This window comes from Phasianus colchicus, chromosome 7 (assembly GCF_987193195.1).
Source record: "Phasianus colchicus chromosome 7, bPhaCol1.hap1.1, whole genome shotgun sequence".
NCBI classification, from domain to species: domain Eukaryota; kingdom Metazoa; phylum Chordata; class Aves; order Galliformes; family Phasianidae; genus Phasianus; species Phasianus colchicus.
Window position 1 is genome coordinate 28,854,079 of NC_143442.1, and position 24,522 is coordinate 28,878,600.

The window sequence follows — 24,522 nt, forward strand, 5'->3', positions numbered from 1 at the left end:
TGTGCCACTCTCAAAAAGAATTAATAGAAAATATAAATCTCATATAAATATATATATATATATCTCTTATCAGCACATACAAATAGCTAAAGGTATGATTATGATCTTCTGCAGTTATTCTATTTGAAAAAATAAAAGCTACTTCTTTTCTGTGTCCAATCCCCAACAAAGCAGCTGGCCAAGTATTTTGAAGTACCTCTGCATTGCCTTCCATTTAATGAGATGTTGATGTTTTATTTCTGGACATCTGAATAAGGCTTGAGTTTATTTCTAAAGTAGTATTGGTTTATAATTCAAAAATTGTTAATAGTTTTCACATTTACATTTTTGTGTCATGTGTACTGGTTAAATTCGGGATAAAACAGAATTAGAATGTGAAAACTAGATGTGGGTGAATAATTACAAACTACTACTGAAACAAGTATGTATTTTTATAATCAAAGTCGTGGGTTTTCAATTTGCTAAATGTTATGTTTGCTTTTAATTGTGTAACCCCAAATACCACATTTGTCTTTATTAAAATTTATTAGTGAACTCACTCCAAGAAATTCTTCTAAGTATCCTCAGTAAATACTCACTGCTGTGGACTGTGAAGATGATTATCTCCTTATGGCTAATGCTTTCTCTCATTCATTACAAACTAAGCAGGTGACGTGAGTTGCAATGTATTTCTTGGTCTGCTTCCTTTATTTTAACTTTTGTTCAAGCCAATTCCAGTTTACCCAGCGAAAGAATACTGGAGAAGTCAGTTACAGAAAGGTGGTGTAATGGGCTGTTTTGCTTTATGTATTGAGGTGGAAGGAAGAAGAATTCAAAGCAGCCAAATACTTTTGAGGTAGAACACCAGACTGCTCATGATTGAATTGCAGTGCACTGTGGAAGTGGGAGTTCGGATTGCTGTTTAGGGGACACTGTCAATCCAAACATCAGCCTGAGCTCCCAGTAGTGAGTGTAAAGCACTTTCAGATGGTGCTCCTGCCCAGCAGCTGCCTGTCAGCCTCTTCCTTCCTGCTGCTGTGTGAAAGCCTTCAGAGCGAAAACAACCTAAGTCGGAAGGTCAGGAGCAGATGGAAGCATATGCCTGGTCTGATGTTTGTGTGTCCTACTCTCAGGCACATTCCAGCATAATGCAAAAAAAAAAAAAAGCTCACCTGCTATTTCTCCAGTTCTGTTGAATTTACTCTTTACCACAGTCGTAGCCATCTGGTCAGATTGTGTTTATATTTTTGTTCAAGTTAAGATTATTTTAAAATCCCCTTCAGTATTATTCTAGTCAACACTAAAGAATGCAACTGTACTTGAATAACATCACCAATAGCATGGATTGTTTTTTAAGCAAGCAAGCAGTACTTGCAACGTTTTTCATGGGTCTGTAGTAGCTAGAGGTGCTACATGGCTACATATTGCTATGCCTATGCTCAGTGGAAGGGATGAAGACAGTAGTATTACATTAACTATATTTCATAAGTAGGCTAATAGTATACTTGCTGCATGTGGTTTGAAAGTTGTGTTTTTAAGTAACATGTCTTCCATTTTCAAATTCCAGATGCTTTGGCAATTTAGGTTTTTTGCATTCTCTTGGTCAAGCGTGAATGTACTGTTTCTTAATAGGCTCAGGCAGACATTTGTTTGGGGAGGGAGGATATTTTACACGAGTCCGAATCAGTGCATTTCCTAACAGTGTTATGAACCAATGGGAACATCCAGCATTGTCCATTACAGTCCGAAGAGCAGGTAGCAAGCAGAAAACTTACTCTCAGGGCAATTGCAATAGCTTGTATTGCTATTAGCAGCAGAAGCCCTCCATAATGTATCTAAGATATTCTCATCACTTGTCTGTTACATGCTGCTTTTTTCAGCAGATGAGCTAGCTTGAGGAGTGCACAGAGATACTTCATGAACTAACAGTCCCACTGCTTTTTGCCATTTAAAATTTATGAACTAATCACATGCCAATGTAATAAAGCCATGATGTTACAACACCGTGTGTTGTTACCGCAGCAGAAATAATCTCACGGATGGATTTAAGCAGATTGAATTAAAGTGAAAGCAATCATTGCCTACAGTCAGCATTGTGCTTGATATTCACTGGCTGTTCACATTTAATACACAGATCAGCCTCATTTATTTACCATGACATTCTACGCATAACGCTTAGTTATTCTGTTTGCACATCTTAGGGAACATCCAACAAGTAGAGCAACAGCTTTTCTTCTATGCGATCTGTTATGTGAGAGAAAAGGCTTCATCATGAGGCAGAACAAGCCCAACCAACATTTGCTCAATGAGTCCTGCACTATGCCCTGAAGTTGATGAGACTATTAACATTAATTATACATGTGCTGACAAAGGCTGCTGCAGGAGACACAGAATGAAGACTAATAGGCTGAAATAGAGAAAACTGAATGTGCAGGAGAGCTGGAAGAATGTAGCATCTTTGATTATTTTTCCTCATTAGTTGGGCTTATTTCCCATAGGGGCACCAGCACAAATCTTTGACACTAGGACTTTTCCTTAATTCTAGCTGCAAATTCAGAGTTGTATTTCCTCCATGAGCAGCACTTTGCTCCTGAGCTCTGACCCTTTGCACATCCTTGCTGACTGTGGATGCCCTTCAGTCTGACAGACCTTATCCAACTGGGACATAGTACAGGGCAGGGAAGAACTCAATTCTGAGATTTGTGCTAAGAAAACAGAAGGGAGTAGTATAACCTCCAGTGGGAGGCAGTGACTTCCCACTGTGTTCTAGACCCTGGAGTTCCCACAAGGATGCTCTGACAAGTGGGAACTTTTTAAGAGGCCTTCTCTGCAAGCAGATGTGCCCTGTTTGATGCTTGGTGAATAATGGGGCAGAGCAGGTCCAGCAGCAGTTGGGATGCTGATGGGTAGAGCTATTTGATCGGCTTCCTCTCAGGAGTTTTATGAAATGCTGATCATCATATTTTTAAGTTACTGAAGCTTTGCAAATGAAATATGTATTCATAAGCGACTGAAATTTTAGGGCTATCAGCTAGAAAATGAGCATCTGCCATAAGCTTTCTTTAATTTGGCTTTTTAAGACTGTCAGTTGTAGTGCTGGTAAGGGTCAGACACCAGAGCCTCTCCCACTGCAAGCTGGTATGGTTAAAGATTGCAAGGTGTGAGCCAAAATGCCATGAGCTGTTTTACGAAGAAAAGTGTTCCCTGCTCCCCCAGTATGGAAGAAGCCCACTGTCTTGATACTCTTGGCACATGTTCCCAAAGTTACCTGAGTCAACCGGATGTCTATTAGGGAAGAGCCCTTTGTAGCATTATAGAAAGAAGCGTTGCTATGCTTAAGATCACCCAAGGTTTTTCCATGACTAGGCATACAATTAGTTTTTGAATTGCACGCCTGTGTGTTGTAGAACAGTTATACTTCAGAGCACTCTTTTCAGAGCAAATCTGTGCTAAAAGGCTGTGTGATGTTACTTAAGTGCAGCTTTTCCTCTAAGCAAGCTTGCTCTGTAAAATCTTGTTTTGAACAACAACAACAAAAAAAATCTTTGTATTTCTATTTAATATCTAATGAGGTAAAATTTCTGCCCAAAATGTAACACTTTTTTTCATTATTATTATTCTACTTACTATTAGTTTTGGGTGGCAGGAAAGTCAACTTTTTCAGAAGTATTTCTAAAATCAGTTTAATGTAGATTCTCCCACATGCACACACAGTTTTGATACCAATTTCAATCACATCCTGCTTTATTTTTTTTCCTTCAGTTTGTAGATACTCTGTGCTAAAGATAGAGAAGAAGAAAATGAGGAGGGAAAAAACCTTAACAACCTACTCAGAGTCTCCAGAAACAGCAATTGCTGTTGCTGTGCACTAGGTCCTGCAGTAGGAAGTAATGCTCTGAAAAATACACTGTCTTGAATGAGAGAGTTTTGCTGTTGACTGGCACTACGTGTATTGAAGTTTGTTGTGTTGGTTTGAAATGTTAATGGCATGAAACAAGAGTGAAGTCTTACAAGTAGAGGATGATATTTTTGTTATTACAACATCTCTGGACAAGCTGTAGTAGTAATGTGAAGTACCTTTTTCCCCCTCAAGATTTATAAGCTAAATGTTTCTGTCTTCTCTTTGTAACACCATAGGCTCACTAGGGTACCAGGTTTGGTGTACAGCCAGACGTCTCCTGTTCCGTGCCCTGGCTCTGTGGGCATTGTGCTGGGCTGTTCTGCATGGGCAAGTTACTTCATATCTGCTTTTTTTACCCTGTCCTGCAAAGGATGTTTAGCTTTCTTTGAACTTGTTTTAACCAGCTAATTTTTCCTCACTGTTTTCGCTGCACTGTAAACTGTAGGTTCAAACGATAAATAGTTTAAGGCTCTCTAAGTTCAGTGGAAGTGCATTTAGGTTTTATTATAAGGAAGATCTGGCAAAATGAGTATTTCTTTCTAATTAATGGAAGAATAAATTGAGTATCTTTGCCCTTGCCTTTTGGATCTATTCTATTTGTGTGGATCTTGGTTCTGTGGTAACCTTGAGCAGCAAAGAGGGATTTCCTTTAGGGAGCAGTGTCACACTGCAGCTGTCACTGCAGTGTTAACAGTGCATCCCCGTTGATTTGGAGGGGGGGGGGGTGTTAGGCTTTCTTGGTTACGATCTCATCTGTGACATCAGCTAATAATAAACATGTCCACCATCTCTATATTTTGTTATCTAAGAGCATGAGTAAGAAGGGAATCTTGTATTCATCCAGCGGGTGGGTAACTGCATTGCATATTAATTACTCAATAGGGACTAGCTTTTATTTTTATACTAGGCATATCAGAACTCTGTATATCTGATTTTTTTTTTGTTGAAAATAAAATTAGTAACTTAGGTGACCTATGCTCCTAAACCATGTTAGTAGTTAATTAAAATGTGTTCAGACAGGAATGACTGAGTTGGTTCTAGAGAAACATGATTTCCTCGTGGTGTATAGTTAGGCAGTGTTGTTGAAGTCAGACTTTCAAAGTGCTGAGGTTTGCTTAAAAATGCTGATTTTCAAGAAACACCCTTGTGACAGGTTTTCAGAACTGCACTTTGAGATTTTGAGAGCTGTTTTTTCTAACTTCTCTTTGCAACTGAATTTTTAATTTTAAAAAGAAACAGGAGAGTTGTGCAATCATAGTAGTACCTGGCAGCCCCACAGGTGGGCAACACAGGGACCCAGTGCTACTCCCAGCTGTGTATCCCTGAACTTGCCAGGGGTGTGCTCTGCCCCTGCACCCACCTCGTTAGTGAAGGCATTAATTTGGTCCTGAGGCACACCACCAATAAGCAGCCTCTGGCCAAGCTCTGTGCTTGCTGTTTGCTGTGCTCAGAGCCCAGCAGTTTGCAGCCCCCTTCATTGTCCTCGGTGGTTAAATCAATAGTGAACGTGAGTAAAGTGCTGTTGATCCTGAGAAACAGAAAGCTGCTGAATATCAGTGATGCTTTTAGCCCTCTTCCCCGGGGATCCTCCAGGGGAAGCATTTAACTGCACTGAATATAATTGTGTAGATCTCTGAAATGCTCAGATGAACTTATTAACTTGGCAAGTTTTAAACAATATCTGCTCTCTCTGAATAGGATAAGCCCCACGATGAAAGGAATGGTGCCACAGACTGTTTCTTAAGGTGAAAATCGTGTGCAGCTTGTTAACATGGGGAGATTCAGCTGAGCTTTAGTAGATTATTCCAAATGCAAATGACCTCAGAATTGTAACAGATTTGCTTGCAAGTTATGTTCTTAAATGATTAAATCCTTTGGATGCTTCCATTTGGAAGGTGATATCTTTTACTTCTGTGCAAATGCTTCTGCCATGGAAAAGAAACACAGTCACCAGCTAGAGAGCCAAATGATGCCACGACCAATGGCTTTTACTAAAGGAGTCTGTGCTCATTCAGGGCTGCCACTAAATCCACTGAAGCCAATGGGAGCTTGCTTTTCATGATCAGCGAACTTTATAGCAAGTCTTAGGAGCTCCCACTTCAATGCAATTTGGTAAATGCTTCTCTGCGCTACTGCCTTTGGGAGAGTCTCAAAAAGCTTTACATGTTAATTCAACCTCCCAGCACATGCAGGATATTATGCAGAAACTGAGACACAAATTGTTTTTGCTCTACACGTAAAAGTGGCAGCTGGAATTGTTGGAGCCGTTGCATTGTAGCACCTGTTGAGCAGCAGCCCACTGTTCCCATCTAATGCCTGGTGAGGTCTGCTGTGTCAGAAAGGGCAAAATGATCAAAAAGAAGACGCAGAGGAACATGCCCTGTTCTAGTCTGTATTAGTCTAGTCACTGAAATTCAGGCAGCACTACTTTAACTGAATGAAATTAGGTGAAAATCCTTTTGTGCTTGTGTGCTTTAACATAACTTAGAATGGGAGCTTAAATATTACTGACATTAAGGCCTTTAGATCAATAACAAAGTTACTAATTAGAAGATACCATTTTTAATGTTGCACTTCTATGTAAGTTATGTTTTTGTTGTGCTGCTTGTAGAAGATTGTGCAACCGTGTTGGCCTTAACTTGGAACATCCAGTCACCCAGTTATGGATATATGTCCAATGGGACCGCATAGGACTGTTAACAAGGTCAAAAATCCTCATTTCTCATTTGAATTAGGAAAAAAAAAGACTCTTCAGATTTATAAGATATAAGATATGAAGAATACCTGCAGGCTTCACAGGGTATCAAGATACATGAAGTTCATAAGCATCTGCATAACACTGTGAGTTACAGGTGGGCAGGGGCACTGGAGTGATATTTACATTACCTTTTTTTGTTAGTCATCTACTCAAAATTTGCACTGGAAAAAATCTGTAGGCGTCATATATTCACTTTCTAAAAGCAACTAATTTTGAAAAAGAATTTAACATGATGCAGCTTGGAAAGAAGTAGAAAAAGTTTTGCACTTCTAAGCGAACTTTTTTCTTTCTTCCACACAGCTTTTCATATTTTGGGTTACACATGCTTTAAAAAAAAAAAAGTTGTATCCTAGTGTTTTGAATCTGATACAAGGACTCTTCCTTCTTGGCTCTTTCAGTGCCAGTAATTAGACCATCTGGTTGGTGAGGGAGAGTAATTCAAGACCATATTCATTCCTACTTTTAAATTTCTTTGCAGATAACACTTCAGGAAAAAATGAGGGCTGCTGGATAATCAGATCTAAAATTAAGAGAATTTCTTGTTGATTATCCTGTACTGGTGGTTACAAAATTAATCATAGATGCTTAGAAACTATAGTGATAAATCTGTTATCAACATCTAGGTAGTGAAAAAAGACTAGAAGGAGCATGAAATTGTCATAGATTTGTTTAGGTTGGTGCTTGTAATGAGAATGTGTGTCCAATTTGTTGAGGAATTCAGACTGAGCTTTTTAAAAGACAGGAACGAAGTATAATGGTTTGGCTCTACAGCTTTAAACTCTGTGCCTGTGCTTTTTGCTATAGTATGCTGCGGTATTAAAATGTAAGACTGATGGTGAAAGTCAGGAACATGAATTTAAGTGCTCCCTGAACTACCTTTACTTTTTTGTTTTTTAAATAACAGTGAAGGGATCTTTTTTTATGCTTTTTTTTCCCCTATGAATCTGTTTGCTAAGACATCTTCCTAGGTAAAGGCTTGGCTGCTAGGACATCTTCCTTTGTAAATAAAACTTTTTTTTTCTATGACAAACTATGCCATCATGTACAAACTTTCATTTGGTAGTTGCATGGAAATGGTCTTGCAAATGTAATTTTTCTCAGCTTTGTGAAAAAATTAAATGGAACAAAAGCAGTGGCTACTCTCACAACTATAGTAGATAGCTAAAAATAAGGGTGCAACGGCTGTTCTGTGTGCAGATTACCATCCTCATATCTTCAAGGTCACCCTCCTCCAGGACAGGATCCTTCCAAGAACTTGTCTTCAAATTCTTGCCCATCTGCTAATTCTTCTAACATCGATGATTTTGCTACATGGTAGGTGTTAAGGAGTAAAGTGGCTGTTTAGTGAAATGCAGGTTTCTGGGCAGTAAGTAATGTGTTAAAGACACTGGACTGTTTTAGAAGATAAAGGAGAGCTATTAGGCTCAGTTTGTGCCTTGCCTACCAGGTGAGCAGGTAATGATGCGTGCCAGATAGTGGCGCGTCCATTTGTTTTCCTAATGCAGCAGAAATTTGAAAATCTTCGTGTTCAGTTTTCTCTGAGGAGGAAAGTATTTGACCAAAGATCAAGGTATTATTCAGGTATTCAGGTTGTCTAGCATGGTGACTTACTATTTTCTGTTTCATTTGTGGGGAAAACAGTCTGACACCACAGTCCCCCGCATTATACAGGCAGTGACTTGAAATTTTGCTGGATCAGTGTAAAAATAAGTACATAATTCTGCTCTTCATGATGAATGAGGCTTAGATCAGACTTTCATAGTCAGACCTGTACAAAATGTTCTGGCTCAAAACTGAGTAATATAAATTCTGTTTCTGTGCATAATGGATCTTTTTTTTCTGATCACCTCATCCCCATTAAGCTGCCTTGAAAAGGATTAGTCCTTGAGGCACAGAGCTGCTGCAAGCCTCATTGTTGAGGTGGCGATGATTTCTGTTCAACAGTGTCCTAAAGGTGCTACATAGACAATGCAATGTAAGAATTTTGCTCCGTTCTGGGACTCAGAGTGCAAAAGGCTAGTTGGAGTGAAGCCATGGTTACTTCAGGATTCTAGCATAAAGCTGTTTAAGAACAAACAGAAAAAATAGAACAATTTTGTAAAGATGTAAATTCTACGAATTCCACTCAATTTCAGCTGTATTGTAGTCAGTCAACTTTCCTAACTTAGCACACCAAGAGCATGAAGAATGAGCAATAGCTTTTAAGTCGCATATGAAAACTGCAAACTCAACCAAAAATATTTAGCAAGTACACTGTTGATAACCCCTAGCTGGTAGTGTATTAGATCCAGTGGTGTCAGAATAAGTACCAAATCTGCAGCAACACAACGCATGGCCTCCTACACCCATGGAACTCCCTCATCCCACTCAACCAATTAACAGTAATTAGATAATTACACTTCATAAAAGTCTTTGAAAGATGAGGATCTTGCTGCTTAGGACTCATTAGCCTTTTTAAACATATTTATTACAGTTTTTTATTTCTGTTCACAAAGGGGAAAACTTTTAAATATTCTGTGTTTGTCATATTCTGCTCGTGAAGCAAAAATTGCAAGAGCAACCTTTCTCCCAGATGCCCAATATTAACTCTGGTCTGAAATGAAAGCGACAGGTAATGATATAGAAAGAAAGCTTTTGTAACATATTGCATCTGATTGCAAGATTTTTACAAGAGTTCCAAAGAAAATAATATGTTATTTCTATATTGCTGGCAGAAAACTAGCCACTTGTTCTCCATAACAAAAATGATAGTTTCTAATTTTTCATGCAGCATACAAGAGGCAAGACCAAATGGGTACAGTAGGCTTTCTTCATGCAGGGCAACCACGGCTCATGTGGTTTGTTGAATTCAGCGTGTTTTGCTTTAGCTGTTTGGTTGTTTTATTTAGTAAAAATAAAACCCCCTTAAATAAGCTACCTTTGGAATTTCTCTTTTTGTCTACAAACTTCTTTATTCTCCAGCTATGCTCCTGGAGGATGCTCAGTTTTTCCTTCTTTCCCTTTTTACTGAATGACACAGATGAGTTTTCACATCACTAGATGTCTAAGCAAGGGTGTTGATGCCTTTACAGTTCTGATGATGGTGAGAATGGATTACTTGCTGGAGGATCCTGAACCTATAAGTGATGCTTTTATTCTTTTGCATAAGATCTGGCCATTTGGTCAAACTGAGGGAAAAGAAGGAAAAATACAGGTAGTGGAAGAAGGGAAGGGTAGCCTGCATACCTGGCATTTAGTTTAGATGTTAGGAAGAAGCTCTTTACTCAGAGGGTAGTGAGGCAGTGGCACAGGCTGCTCAGAGAAGCTGTGGATGTCCCCTCCCTGGACAGTCTGATTTGGTAGTACAAAAAAAAAAGTCCATCTGTATCTGGTTGTCTGGACTGAAAGGCTGGTTTGGTTGGTTCATCAGAGTACTGTGCAACCACATACAGGCTGCTGGGATCTGTATGCCAGCAGACTATTTGATGGCTGGGGGAAGGGGTGGACTTGGTCCTGTGGTACTGTTTCCGTGAGACACCAAAACACAGCAGTGTTTGATCAGGATGGGAAAACCTATGTTGACACCAGAAGACAGATTGTTTCGGTAATGGGACAGCTTCGTTAGGTGGATGTTTTTCAGCAAGTAACCAGTTATTTTCTCCAGGTTTCTAACTTTGTTACTCTAATGGCACCAACTGCAGTGTGCTTTGTGTACTCATCCCTTCACTTCATTTGAGTGAATGTAAGGCCTGTCTCTTTCATTTTTCCTTTGGAGAGAGGGTATATGGTGGATAGGGGCTCCAATTCATGGCCAGTTCCTTACTTCCAGCTGCTGGCAAGACTAAGTGTTCTTGCTGTTCCTCAGTTCCTTCCCTAACACTGAATTTCCATGTCATTAACCAATACATGCATTTCTGTGGGAATAGCATTCACTTGTCACCTTTCTGCTTAAAAGAAAGGAGTTTTGTACTTGGAGTTGAAGGAAGTAAGAGCTGTTCCCCCCAGTGTGCAATTCTCTTAATTTTCTTTGTAAGTGCCTCAGTCAAGTACTAGAAGCTTAAAGTTGCATTCCAAGACTGCAAAGTACTTGCTTGAAAGTGATTCATGGAATAAATGAAGAGGGCTTTAGCTAAATCCCCATTGAACATACCCCAAAAAGACCCTGGTGCTTTAGAGTCCCACAGAGAAGATGCTGTAGGCTCTTCTCCGCTTACTGAAGCTCAACCGAGACGACGAAAAAGTTCCCAAGATCTTGCACATCTCTGTGGATAAAAACCCAAGCTGCTACTCTCTCTCTCTCTCTCCTCTCTTTCTCTCAGTCGTCTTCTTGGAGCCTGCTTTAATCTAAGCCAGTTACAAATCAAGAATCCCAAGCATGACTATACTAAGGTTCATTTCCTCAGCCTTTAAAACTAATGAGGGAAGGCTTTAAGACCTCCATTTGATTGGCACAGTACCAGTATGGTGATGTTTCAAAGGCTTGCTGGAAGCTGTGCATCAGTTGTCTAAAGACATCTGTCTCGTAACCCCATCCTTCCAAAATCAGTCTGGGGGATTCACTGATTTGTGAATGTTTAGGCTTGTTATCCCCATTTATCAGCAGTGCAGATGGGAACAGCTTGCATAGCTGTGCCTGTGCTTGTAGTCTCCCACAGTCTAAAGTAATAATGAAACCAAATTGGAAATTTTCCTAACTTTTCTGTTTGTTTTATTGGTGAGTTCGGGAGAACAGAGTCAAACCTGGCATTTTGTTAAAATAGATTGATCTCAAGTGGACATAGTGCATGAAGGTTTTACTGAAAAGTTAAGACAGGTCAGATAACTTCTATTCTTGTCATGGCTCGTTTTTGTAGGAAATTGTAGCTCTCCTTCACTTTCAAATAAGTACAGGAATGCACATTACAACGAAATCATCTTTCTGATGTTTCATGCAGACAGTGTCTTGCGTTAAGATCTGTTTGGCTGGCTGATTTTAATGAAACTAGCACCAAGTATATTTGCATGTCATTCTAAATTTTTTTATTTGAAGTACAAAGCATCAAAAATACTCTGCACGTCTTCAACCAGGAGATTTAGGTTAATTCTGTAGTTCCTGGCTTAAGAAATCCCTTTGTTTATGTGAATAGGAACTTGCTTCATTTTAAGATCTGTCCAGTAGTCAATTTTTAATTTGTTTAAAATATGTTTTACTGATACGGTGCAGTGCTAGTCTTTTAATCAGAATGTCATGCTAAGCTTAGTCAAGTGACTTAGAGAAGTCTATAATGCATCTACGTTGTAAGATTCATCAAGTGAATTTAATCACTAAAAAGAATAAATTGTGGTTACGTTCAAACACTGTGATAGGTCATGCTTAAATCCAGATACTTACACTTTAGGTGAACTTTAAAACTTGTAATTCAATTTTTTGGATGGGTCAGATTTTGCTACTATAGCTTTCTGGGGGGAAAAAAGGAAAACACAGCCTTATTCCTTTTGAATTGTGCTTGGGAAATTGCTAGAACATTTCATTTTCACCTTTTATGAAAAAGCTAGTCTCAACAAAATCTTTCTGACTTGGAAGATGGAGGATTTGAATAAGATCAAAACAATATTTTCTGGGAGACAGAATACAGAAATTCAGATTTCACTGCTGCTTTTGGCTTCAAGACTAAGCTAAAATGGAACTAGACTAAGTTATAACCATGCAACTGTCTAAGTCTTTTTCTTTACTTAAGACTATTTATATGACCCTTGTGCTCTGAAAGATAAAACAGAATCCCTTACATGCCAGGCAATAATTAAAAGGAAGGAAGCCAATGTCTAGACCTCCTAGCTCTTTATTCAGCTGCTAGCTCAGCATTCCCAGCAGAGGTGTACAAAGCATTACCTTTGACAAACTGAGCAAAAGCAGCTCTCGAAGATTATCTGTCTGATGGTAAAAACACATTCACATGCTTATAGCACAGCACAAGTCTGGCAGCTACAAGAGAAAACACAGTCAACTCATTAAGAGGCAGTTACGAATCATAAATAGATAGGACAATGACACCTTTGTTCCATCTCTGCTTATTTTTCATGTAACATATAGACATAATTTAGAGGAAATAGGAGGCTTACAAAATATTTATTTTTTTCTCTGAATTGTAGAGTTGCATATCTGAAGTAGTATCACATGATGAGTGAACAGAATCGCGTTGAGGATGCAGTGCTCTATGTTTTGCAGAAGACATTGTCTTTATCATTGCAGTGTTAGATACTTTCATATTCTTGTAACTGTGTTCAAGTGGCTTCATGGACAGTCCTCCTCTAGCTTTTCCTATGACAGCTCAATAGTAATGTGGCCATCAGCCAAGGCAAGCAAACAGCTCTTGTTCTTTATCTGCTCATCTAAAATATATAGCAGGTTCACATCATGTTGCACTTTCAGAGAGCACTTCCCAGACATTTACACTGAGGTCTTCGACTGTATCACATTATTGCTGTACTTGCCCTGACAGCAGGGCTTTTCAGGATGGTTTGAGTGGCCCCAGGCTCTCAGTTAATGTTAATCTGAATATTTGTGAACAGTCTCTTAGAGTAGAATTGGTTAATGTGATTAACAGTAGCTTGGTAAATTGAGATGGGGAAAAGGAACAATATAGAACCAGAGTTTCTGCTTGATTTTCCACTGGGACTCCTACACATGAAAATATCATAGAATCATTTGAGTTGAAAGATCTCTGAACTTCATACAGTCCAGCAACCTTGCAGTGAACAGAGACACCTATGACTAGATCAGGGTGCTCAGAGCCCCATCCAGGCTGACCTAGAATGTCTCCAGCGACGTGGTATCCACAGCCTCTCTGGGCAACCTGTTCCAGTGTCTCTCTCATCATTCTTAATGTCCAGCTTACCATCCACCAGTACTCTCAAGTCTTTTCTGGTAGGGCTGTGCTCTATTCTTTTGTCCTGCAGTAATAATAGTAGAGGTTGCCTTGACCCACATGCAAGACACTGCACTTGGATTTGTTGAACCTCATGAGGTTCTCCTGGGCTCACTGCTCAGCCTGTCTAGGCCTTTCTGAATGGCACCCTGTCCCTTGGGCATGTCAGCTGTACCACACAGCTTGCTGTCATCCACAGACTTCCTGAGGATGCACTCGTTCCTACTATCTATGTCACTTACAAAGATATTAAAGAGCTTCGATCCCAGTATTGGTTCCTGAGGGGCACCACTGGTCACCAATCTCCATGCGAACATTGACCACCACTCTTTGGGTACGGTCTCACAACCAGTTCCTTGTCTTTTAAACAGCCTATTCATCAAATCCATATCTTTTCAATTTGGAGAGAAGGATGTTATAGGGGACTGTATCAAAGGACTCACAGAAGTTCATATAGATGACATCATTGGCTCTTTCCTTGTCCACTGATATAGTTACACCATCATAAAAATATTTCAGTATCTGTGACAGTTCCAAGAACGAGAAAGCTGGAGCTTAGTCATGTATCAAGGGTGATTTAAGGGAAAGGGCAAAGTGATGTGAGGGATGTGGCTGAGCCCTCCTGCTCTGGGAATTGCCTTGGGGCTAAGGTTATGATTAGATGTCTGAGAATGAGAAATCGGAGATGTAAGATGGGAATGGAGCTCAGAAATCTAGATGAAGCAAACGATGGCTGTCTGCAAGAGTTGTCTTTAGTGTGGTCCTAACCATGGTATTGGGGTGGCCCAAGGCATAAGTTACAGCATATAGTTATGGGTAGATGGGGCTGGCTCTGTTGTCAGATTTAAACTGTGACACTGCAATTTCTGGTGAAAGAGGAAAGAGTCTGTTGCAAGTTCTACAGGTATGAATTTGTAATAAGAAATGCATCGAAGTTTTAGGAGTCGGAAAGTTTTTCCCAATACAAAATAAATAAATAAATAGATAAATAAATAAAATCCATAGCAGTGCTGTACTATCACAGCACAATTCTGTTCTCAGGTTATCAATTTGTATCTTAAAGTAGTAACTCTTCCTTAGCATAATTCTCAGTGTCTACAATTACTGTAAGGTTGCTTGTGAAAATGCTATTTAATAGTACTATATTAGATTTAATTTAGCAATAAAAATATCTGCAATGCAGGTTCATTAAAATGTTTCCTTGCATTGATCAGAATAATATAGTACAGTGTACCTATAAAGAAACATCAAGTTCTGACGCTGTGTAGTAATTATTTCTAAGACTGGCTGTAAAAACATTTGAAGTAGTTTTGTTCACGTGTAGGTGATGCGTTCAAAACTGAGAAGATAAATTCACTGGCCTCTAATCATTTGTGTAACCTTCTACCATGATCTAGATCAATTCAAAGAGAGCAGTTTGTAGGAACATAAGCTGTAAGCAACAACATTCAGGAAGGTGATAAAATCTGGAATCTCTACAACCAAAGTTGAAGGATTTTAGTAGAGATCTCAAAGCACATGATTTTTGAATTTTATATGACATTGTGCTAGCTAAGAACACCTTATAACATCTTTCCACATTTTTATAGCTGACTTTGTAACCTTCCTCACTTAGGACAATTTGCAGAGCACTTATTTCCTTAATGATTATGCAGAGAACTCCATAAAACCCTAGAGTAACAGCAAAGTACAAAGACATTATAAAAGAGAAGTAAAATAGGAGACTTTGTTAAATGAAGACAAGAGACTGTTCAGTTTCTTCTTCTGTTAAGTCTGAAAGCTTCGTTGAAACATGCACAGCTTAATTGTACAGAAATGGTGTTATTTAGCGAGTACCATATGAAAAACATACATTTGGAGTTGTGTTGTGATGTAGTCAGAGGAAACATCCTCTCAAAAAAGCTCTGGAAATGGAGAAATGAGGTAGGCGGTGGGAAGAATTCATTGAGTTATTCACAGTCAAGAACAGCAATGTATGCATTTGCATAAATTACTTTGTAACCTTTAGCTTCTGTTTAATTTCTCTTTCTCAAGTAAAGAAAAAGTATCATTTATATAGTAACTAATCACTTTGACATGAGTCTTCTGATTATGGAAATTTCACGTAAAAATGAAAGCATTTTATTCTTCACTTCTTTGCACAGCCATCATCATCTTTACTGAATATCTATAAAACTTTATACAGAAAAATTTTGCATTTCAAATGTTAGGTAAAATAAATATTTAAGCCCTATGTTTGAGACTGTGGGTAAAAGGAGAGCTGGTCTTGAAGATCTTGAACTGAGAGAAACTCACACTGTTATGTTGGTTCTCTAAAGACATGTATTTATCCCGAATAGAGCTCTCCTCTTGGTGAAAAATTCTTTTTTATTTTGCTTTAATGTTCACCTCTAAAATCTCTTCTCCTTGTGAAATGCTAGGCAGAAAAATAAAAAGTTGAGTACATACAAAAATGAACAGGTTCTTGTCTTCATCTATAGTCAGGCATCTCTCTTTACAAACTTATTGATAGTGAGATTGCCCATATATTTCTTAGTTGACTAAATCCAATTTTATAGACTTTCCTTTCCATGGTGCCCAACTGCTACTGAACAGTTCCCAGTGTAAGAAATCCTTCTCCTTTGCAGAAGTTCTCTGCACCAAGCTAGGGGCTGTGGGAACTCCTGACCCCCTCTCTACATCCTCCAACTTCCTTTCCTTAAGCTCTGTCCTCACATCAGATCTGTGTGGGCTCAACTGGCCATCTGCTGCCAGAGGGGGAAATTGCACAAATGGCCCAAGGATGGAGAAACTGCTCTCAGCTCGCAGGGACTTCATGCCAAAACGTAGCTGAGAAGCACGCCTAAATGAGAAAGAGATTCTAAGTTGGGAAGCGTAAGCCATCTGTGATGCTGAATGAGATTTACCCACGAGACTCACCATTAAAATTAGTAAAATTAAAATATTACTCCTGTTTGCAAGCCTGTGGAATGAGTACGCAGTCATTGAAGCAGTTTGCAGGGGAAAAGCTAAATAACCTCATATCAAGTTCAGTGAAAACATCTCTGAAAATTCAACTGCAAGGCAGAGAGAATTGATTCATAGCTCCAATTTAATCAGATGAGAAGAGTATGGTAAGCACATAACCTAAAAATGACATCTAAAGTTAAACCAGTTAAGAAGGAATCGGAGAAATCAATGTAGCCAAACTATAAGGAATAAATCAATTCATAGCCATGCAAATTAATCTCTACGATTTTGCAGACACTAGTTTGTTTTGAATTGATGATCCAAAGACTTCATTGAAGAGTAATAAACCACCCGTAATTACATAAATTCATATGTATTTTTGCAGGTGCTGGTTCATTTTCAGTATTAAGCTTCCAGTTCACTTAAACAAAAAGAGCAGGGGGAGCAAGAGTAGTACGATCCTGAGAGTTACTGACCATTCTCATCCTTCTGTGACGAAAGGTCAAAAAATAGGTCTTACTTCAAGCAGGTTTCTGTTCAAGTTGTTGATACTTGAACTTACCAGTGACTATATAGTAAAGAAACTTTGTGATGGCTCCATTATTCATAGCTTCCTCATATTTCTCACTGTAAAAGTATGCACCATATCAGTGGAATTACTCCTGGGTATGAAGTTGGTTAGCCACTTAGATGGTATTTGGTCTGAATTATTTTTTTTTTTACAAGTACAAAACCTGTAACAAACACTTGTAAATTGGAATACTGTGCCTTCTGGCCTGTTAGCTAAACATTTGCTTTCCGAAGTCTATATTTAGTCAAAAACTGTGATGAAAAAGCACTGACAATTAGCTCTTGTACCTGTATCATACAAAGCAAGTTCCCAGCCTACTGTGAAAACCCTGAGCCAGCTCTCCAAAGAGATGGAAAACAAACTTCCTAAGAATCAGAAGAGACTGGCAGGAGGAAACAATACCCAAAGTTATTTCATTTGCTAAAATCAGGCCTGTAAGCAAGATCCTCAAACAGAAAGAGACAGCAAGCTTGGGAATTGTTGTGTATGAACTGTATTTCCTTCTTTCCTGGCCAATTCTGATTTATTTGTTCCCATTAAGAAAAAAAAAATACAAACTAGTACTTCTAATATATAATGGCTATTTTTATACTCAATTCAACCTAAGCTTTCATGAGCATCTGTCATCTTTGGAGGCCAATGTGTTAGGAAAAGTAGAGCCTGAAAATTTGGGCTTTTTTCTGATGAGCAGTTAGAATTTTCTATTTGAAACAACCAAGTGTTGCAGATAGTTGGAGATTCCTCATGTGAAAGGTAACTCATTTGATCCGTTGTTTTTATCACTAAAAATCACTGGATGATGTAGAAATAGCAAAATTGGAAAATCAAGATTGAGGTTATCCTGATAGGCTATAACAGACAGTGTGGCTTACAGCTATGTCCAAAGAACTGTGGGCATGACATTAAACAGCACGCATAAGAAGCAAATAAGTGGCACTGTGTTTTGATATTGTGAATTGAGCACCGTTTTTTCTTCTGTCAGGGATAATTGAAAACTCTCAGATTGGACTTCCTGACAAGCTGATTCAATCTGCACTGCTGCCAATAACTCCAAGCAGGTTTTTGAAGGTGGATCTGGGCCGTGGCTTTCAGTACACTTAGCCTGATTTCCTTTATCAGGAAACAGAAAAGATTCCTAAGTAGAACTTCCATTATTTTAACCACTTAAGTCATCTAATTCCATTTTTTTTTATTTTGGTTGCCCTAAATAAAATTGTTCTGAAGAATGAGCTGGGTTGGATAATAAGAGTACTAGAATTTAGTTGTATTATGTGGTAGATGAGTGCAGACTCAAGACATGATATTCATGTGTTGTATTTTACCAACGTAACAATTGCACTTGTGCAGTAATTTGTCCAAATGTCTCGATAGTTACATTTTTTTTTGAAGTTAACTCTCTTTAAATGTGTAAAATTGCCTCAGATTATAGCTGCTGCAAATTATGAACTGCTGTGTTAATGAAGATGTGAGAAGGTAACTGAGCTAACAACTGTACAAGATATTTCTTGCCATAACCCTTGATTATAAAATTCTAATTGAATTCACTGCCTCTTTGCTTCTGTGCTGGGCAGTCACTCCTGTCTCTTTCTCCTTCATGCAGAATATTTCAATCTCTAACTTTTCGCTAGTTTTGTAAGGCTCTGGTTCAGCCATTCAAGCTTTCAAATACCAAAAGCCAGAGCTTGTTTTTCAGCACGCTGATGAACTTGTTTCAAGGAATGAGGTTATTGAATGCAGGCAAATAAATGTCAGAAAAATCAATTTCCTTTTGTTGGTCAACTGTTAGCTGTCATTTAGAAGTGTTTGATCAACACAGAAGGGGAAATGCTGCTGATGTTAATTTGGACAGATCCGACTGTCTTTTTGTGCTTTTCACAAATATTAATGGAACTAGAAGAGAGCTGCATTATGTACTGGGGCACCCTCATGTCAAACAAATGAGTAACGCTCGCTCTTATGGCTGTGATCAGTCAACATAACCTGGGTGGTTTCTTTCAGAGTTGCAGGCTCACTATTGCTTTACAGATAGACGTTTTGTATAATGAACCATTCTAGTTAGACAGCGCTCTCTTTGCCATAGGCACCTGATTTCTCTTGTGAGAGCAACGTTGTGGATGCAGCCAGCCAGTTTATTTCTGTATTGGCTCACCAATCAGTCTGGCTCTGGCAGGTGCAGTGCAACACAAATAGGGCTAAGTGGTTTTCAGAGCCAGCAGAAGCCCAGAAGCAGGCTGCATGCTTTCCTGAGCACAGCCCATTCAGGTGGGTCTGGGCTGTGTTCCCAGAGCCAGGTGCAAGCGGGAGCAAGGTGGAGAGCTGGGGAGCTGGCCTCTGCACAGCACTCGCCTGGGTTCAGCAGAGCTCATTGGCCTGGATACAGTGCCAGCTGTACTGGATGTGCACCAAGTCATGCTGCTGTGGCATAGGGTCAAGGCTCCTGAGTTGCCTGCATTTTGCCATAATGTAGAGTCCTAGATTTTAAAGTCTGCAGAAAATCTACAGGACAGGAACACAGGCAGTCCTTCTGTAAGGATATGGAGTGTTAGTGATACGCAGGAGGCAAATCTAGGCATGAGTAACATTACCAGAAATCCCTAGTATTTGTGATGACAGTGGAGATAGCGTGGTATGTTTGAGGGTTCCTTCAATCCTACATTATTTTATAGCTGAGAGAGAGTGTAAGCAGTACCTCTTGCTCAGTTACAAGTTGTGTTCTCACACATTTCATTTCCAGCATATTCTTCTTATAACTTGAACAGATTTGTTCTCATGTTTCAAAATAGGTGGCTACTTCTGTTACGGTGGGTATTACCAACACCCTATTTTCATCAAATTCTTTTAAATCACATGCATTGATATCACTGCTGTGTAACTCACGTATAAGATTTTCTCTGATCAGCTTATACAACTTTCCTGATTTCCACCGCTTAGCATTGGCAAAACACTGTCTGTAATTCACATTCAAGCTTACAGATGACATGTGAGTGTCCAGGTATCTGCAATGTGGTGATTTACAGTTTGGCAAGAGACAAAGTTTCCCTTTTGGGAAGTGATTGAAGGATGTTTTAAGTGCTACCTAGCAGAAAGCAAACTACTGATTGGTCGCAAGTTCTCTGGCAGCTGACAGGCAAAAATAGTGTGCCAGGGTAGAAGTGATGTATTTTGAACGGTGATGACATGTTGAGTTAGAACATAAGGCAAACAGAATAACAACAGATTGATTGAGAGAGTGAGTGGAGATGTGAAATTTGTGTGAGGATGAGTGTTGTGAGGTAGCCTTGATCGCGTGCCTGATATGTTTGATTGCTATCTCTGCAGGCCTGGTGGCATCGTCTTCAGGTAGGAAAAAAAAACATGGTTTTTACTTCTAGCAGTCATGTAATGCTGCAGCAGCGTGTGAAACTTCCTGTAAGGTGTAGGGCATGGGGAAAGGGAAGGAGAAGATTCCTTAACAGGAGATTGAAAAAAAATTAATTCAAAGTCAAGGATCTGCTATTTTCTTGTAAGTAACTGTCATTAATCTCATTTACAGGTGGACAAACCAAGGCACGGATGATGCTTTTCCTTGCAATTTATTAGACAAATCAGAGCTTAAGAGCGAGAATCTCTTTTTCATGTTCTCTGTTTACAGGGAATACAGATCTCACATCTGTGTGTGTCTGGGTGTTATGTGTCTATATCTCCCTATGTATGCAAAGATATTTCATTTTCCCAGGGAAAAAGAAACCAATTGATTGAAATGATGTGGCCCTGGGTCAGGTTCTAAACAAGTGAGAGAGAAACAGAGATGGTGACTACAGTGACTAGTTTGTGCTGAACAAGTACTGAATACCAAGCTTCATACTGATCATGTTATAGCAAAACATACCATGTGCTGTAGTTTACTGCATAGATCTCATGAAAAATTCATCTGCAAACATTCTTGGACTCTGCAGGAAAAATAGCCCACCGCTATATTTCTAATGAAAAAATTATCTAGTTTGAGAATTAAAGAAAATTACATGCTACTGTTGCCCAGTTCCTTGATGACTGTGACATAAATGAAGAATAGCTATGCAAAACAAAAAGTGGGAGTAGTCAAAATCCCATTTTCCATGAGAGATGTACGTACTGTGCAGAACAGTTGTGACAAAGGTATCTTCTATGATGCCACCACAAATTGAGTTTCCAGTGTGCTTGTGAGGCAGATGTGTTACACTGGTGCTTCAGAGTAATTTCTTATTTATCATTTTTTGCTGAGTAACTTTAATTATACCTTAAGCAAAATGATGCTTTCAGTAAACTGCAGTATATTTCTTATTACTCTTTTGCTGTTTTCATACCTCGAGAGTCTAAACAGTGGAATGTTTGTTAGGAGATATTGAACACGCTAAGGATGTATTGGTTCAACTTCTGAAAACTGTCAATTAACAAGCATTCTAATTAAGAAAAAGGGAAAAAAATGCAATTAAAATTGAGGCTTTTCATATAATTGTCTTTTTTTGCTTTTCAGATATGTAGTTTTGCAGTAAAGTAAAATAATATAAATGAAGCTCTAAAAATACAGTATGCCAGAAAGATTTTAAATCCTAAAGTTATGAACAATTAAAAAATTTAAAAAAGAAAAAAACCTAACATCATAACAGCTTGTGAACCTGGTCATAAAATAACTATATAAAATTTGGTGGTATTCTCCCTGTTTCATGGAATTTAATTTTTACTAGTTCCGTTAGCTGTGTTCCTTTTACCCTGGTGTCAAATTCAGTGAAGAGAAACTGTGTATAGATCAGGTAAACCAAGGAGATATTCGGTGTATTTTGTAAGAAAGAATGACTTTTTGACAGAGTATTTAAGTTTTCATGGGATCTTCAAGCGTTACAAATCTGACCCGGCTCCAATTAGCAGTGATGGGATTTAGCAGGGGAGAATTTGGAGAGGCAGTGTTCACAAATCTTCAGATTGACTTTTTTCACTTGGAAACCAGAAAAATTGACAAGATTTCTATGAGCTACTCAGCAATTCCAGGATTTCTAGGAAATCTGCAATTGAAAACTCAGTTTATATGGTTCTTGAATTAGATAAGATATCTAGAATTCAAATACTGCACCTCCTTAATGTTGTAAACATCATTTCTTGTTTATTTTAGGATCTGTTTCCCTCAGGCTCTTTCCTTGCAGGTGCCCTGTTTTCAGTGCACAGCATTGTGTTGGGAGGCTGTTAATGGCAGAACTCGCTCTGTTAGTAAGGGAAACTAACAGCTACCTGTAACTCCTGCTTTTTGTGATTCAAGTATTAATGGGGCAGCAAATATTAACTTCTACTGAAAAGGGGCAATTTCCCCCAAGTATGAGATGAATAATCACGCTGGTGGAAAGCTGTCTAACTCTGTCTCTTTGTTAAAGGATTAAAGCAATTCTTATGCCAGAAGAGGAGGGGGGTAGGGAAGCCAAAAACAAATATATCAACTTGTAAGAATATTGAGATTTTTTCCAATTATGGATCAAAATAGATTCTTTGCATACAGAATTTTTAAAACTCAAGAAAGCTGTTTCCTTACCAAGTCCAGTCTGAATCAGTATTTTCTCCAGCTGTTCACTCTCTGCTCCATTTTCTACATGCAGAATTTAACGCATACATTGAGCTCCATCATTCTCTCACTATGCAGTTAGTAATAACATGCCCCTGTTATCAGTTCACTGATATATACCTGCATCTGTCCTTGACTTGGTATGTATGTATATGTAATTCTGCACTATTTGCAAAATTAAATAAATGCTTGCTAGGAGGGACAAAATAAGGTGAGCTGTAAAGTTGATTTGGGAGCATGAATATTGCATCTGTGTCTTCAGGTATTTTGAAGTCTGTACCTGCATGAAAGTTAAGTACGTCTATAGACACAGAAAGAAAGCAGAGAGGGGTGCAGTGAGATTATCTTGATCATAGGTTCTTGCCTGGTCCATACTGAATGAAAAGGAATTGTCTTGGGCTACGTATAAAATATGTAAGCCCCTCCACAAGTAATACCTCCAATTTATTTCCATGGAAACTACAACAATACAATGAGCGCAGTAACACAACTTGATAGAGCAAATTTGCAGCTACAAAACTCTATTTTTCAATATGGTCACCACTATTGGCTGTACATTTTTGCCAGCAAGAGCCTGCATGACGTACTCATAAAAATCTGCAGCAGTGTAGGTAACCCATTGTCACTGCTGCTGAAATGCACTACCCACATCCAGTGTTTGGTCTCCATAAACATTCAGCAAGTGTCAATGAATGTCAATTCACAGGAATTCAGTGGCACACTTTTACTTCGTATGCATTTCTATGTCAAATGACATTTAGTCAGACTGCCCCCTTGTTGCCATCTATCACACAACAACATGTAATAGAATATCAGTAGGAAGGTTCAATCCCTACTTGCATACAACCATCTGCCTCTGATGTCGTGGGCCAAAAGAATAAAGTAGGAGGCATTACTTCCAGAGTAGCCCTCATTTGTAGTATAGATAACATACAACCAGCAAAACTTATTTTTTATATTTTTTATTAAAGCACAATTAAGGAGAAGGCAACAAAAATTGGATTTCTGTGTGTGCAAATTGTATGTACCTTGTGACATTAATTGCTTCCGCAGTAGGGAAGGCAAAGTAGAAGGCATGCTGGAAAGAGTAATGTATGTTGATGAATTTGGGGTGGGATCCTGTGAAATGCTGGGGGTGTACAGCAAGCTATGGAAATGTCAAAATAGAAAAGCCAAAGGAAAGAGGAGAGATGAAGAAATAGAAGAATATTTCAGAAACATGGATATTGGTAGAAAGATGGTACAGCACAGACTTGAAGCCATGTGTAGTTGTTTTAGGGGAGGGAAATGAAAGCACAACAAGATGGTAATAAGCAATTACTGAGAATTTAATTCCACTCTGTGTTTCTTCTTCACTTCAAAATGATGATAAAACACACAAGGCAAATCAGTGGAGGAGAAAGTCAATTACAGTAGCAAATCAATTAGGGTAAAGAGTCAAACCAATCAAAATTGCAAGGTAGCTAATGAAGGACAATTAACAACAATAAATGAATCCAGTGCTGTTCAGATTCAGAAATGAAAGGAAGACACAAAAATGACATTAAGCTTTAGAGGGTACAGAAGGTGCCCTATTCCAAGGCAAAATATGCTGTAGGATTGAACTCTTTGTATTCAGTAGGCTTTAATATCCAACTTTAGGCTATACCAGGGTGAGAGAATATGACTTCAAGCTTGAATTTTTCTACTGTTAGTGTAACAGTAAGAGTGTAGTATCTCACTTTGTCTATTACCAATCTGATGGCTGACTTGAGCCCACTCAGACTGCATCATTGATGTCTGTGGGCTTTAATTAGACCCCAACCTTTTTGAAGTAGCTATATTTAAACTATTTAGGACTACTTGCCCACACTGGATTTTAATTTCCTTCTGAGTGTTGAGGACATAGAAGATACCTAACACCATGACAAAGCA